The sequence below is a fragment of the Rhinopithecus roxellana genome, chromosome 3, assembly GCF_007565055.1.
Source record: "Rhinopithecus roxellana isolate Shanxi Qingling chromosome 3, ASM756505v1, whole genome shotgun sequence".
Lineage (NCBI taxonomy): Eukaryota > Metazoa > Chordata > Mammalia > Primates > Cercopithecidae > Rhinopithecus > Rhinopithecus roxellana.
Genome location: NC_044551.1, coordinates 72,814,734 through 72,815,993, shown reverse-complemented (window position 1 = coordinate 72,815,993; position 1,260 = coordinate 72,814,734). Strand labels below are relative to the sequence as shown.

General features: G+C 38.7%; 1 pseudogene; it reads left to right on the top strand.

Annotated features, from left to right (window-relative positions):
• The first annotated feature begins 552 nt into the window (after positions 1 to 552).
• LOC104675609 lies at positions 553 to 929 on the top strand (annotated as a pseudogene).
• Positions 930 to 1,260: the final 331 nt, after the last annotated feature.

Here is a 1,260-nt window from a genome sequence, read left to right as displayed (position 1 = left end):
GATAGTCAGGGAAAATTACATTATTTGTGTTTTTGTTCCTTTGCAAATTGACCAAGAGGGATCTTTGCCTTCTCATCAGCTCACTGAGGACAAGAAAGCAAAACTGATGCCTTGTAACAGGGCAAAAATGGGAGTGCTCTGGTGCTCATATGGATAAACAGGGACCAATAATGTATAAAGTAAGGTGTTTCACTATATTCTCTCTCATTACTCTCAATCTACCTCCCAGCACCATATATGGGATACTTGTCAATCACAATGGCTAACTGCAGGCTTAAGATGTTTTAGTGCCTTAAGCAGAGGTCATGAGGAATTTTTCTGAGTTGTAGGAAAACATGTGTAAGGAAAATGAGAGAGGTCAAACCCTTCCTCTATCACCAAAAAGAGGTATTTGTCAGACTGCTAAACAAAACTCATTTGTAACAAATAATATTTTAATGGGCCACAAGAAGCATATTTAAATAAGATGAGAATTAATTGAAAACATCAAGGTGGGGCTTTCCTTCTCCCACAATACCTCGCGCTCTTCCTTTCCAACTTGGACCCGGCAGAATGGCTCCCGCAAAGAAGGTGGCGAGAAGAAAAAGGGCTGTTCTGCCGTCAACGAGGTGGTGACCCGAGAATACACCATCAACATTCACAAGCGCATCCATGGAGTGGGCTTCAAGAGGCGTGCCCCTCGGGCACTCAAAAGGATTCGGAAATTCGCCATGAAGGAGATGGGAACTCCAGATGTGCGCATTGATACTAAGCTCAACAAAGCTGTCTGGGCCAAAGGAATAAGGAATGTCCCATACCGAATCCGTGTGCGGCTGTCCAGAAAACGTAATGAGGATGAAGAATCATCAAATAAGCTCTATACTTTGGTTACCTATGTACCTGTTACCACTTTCAAAAATCTGCAGACAGTCAGTGTGGATGAGAACTAATCGTTGATAGTCAAATACATCAAATAAAGTTATAAAATTGAAAAAAGAAAAGAAAACATCAAGGTGTATCAAATGAGTGATGGTAAGTATTTTTTAATAAGTTCTTTGTAAGTTAAGCTTTTCAAATACACACAGGCGCATTTGTTATAAAATGTTAAATCCATCAGGATTGAAATATTTGTGGGTTTTGTTCAATCCTGATACTGAGTCAGATTGCATCTGGTATTTTATAGGCATTCAATAAGCATTTTAAATATTAATGTAATTATATGCCATATGTATTTAAAAACTACATTATGAAAAGCACATTTCTAGGGTAGATCTCAATAAA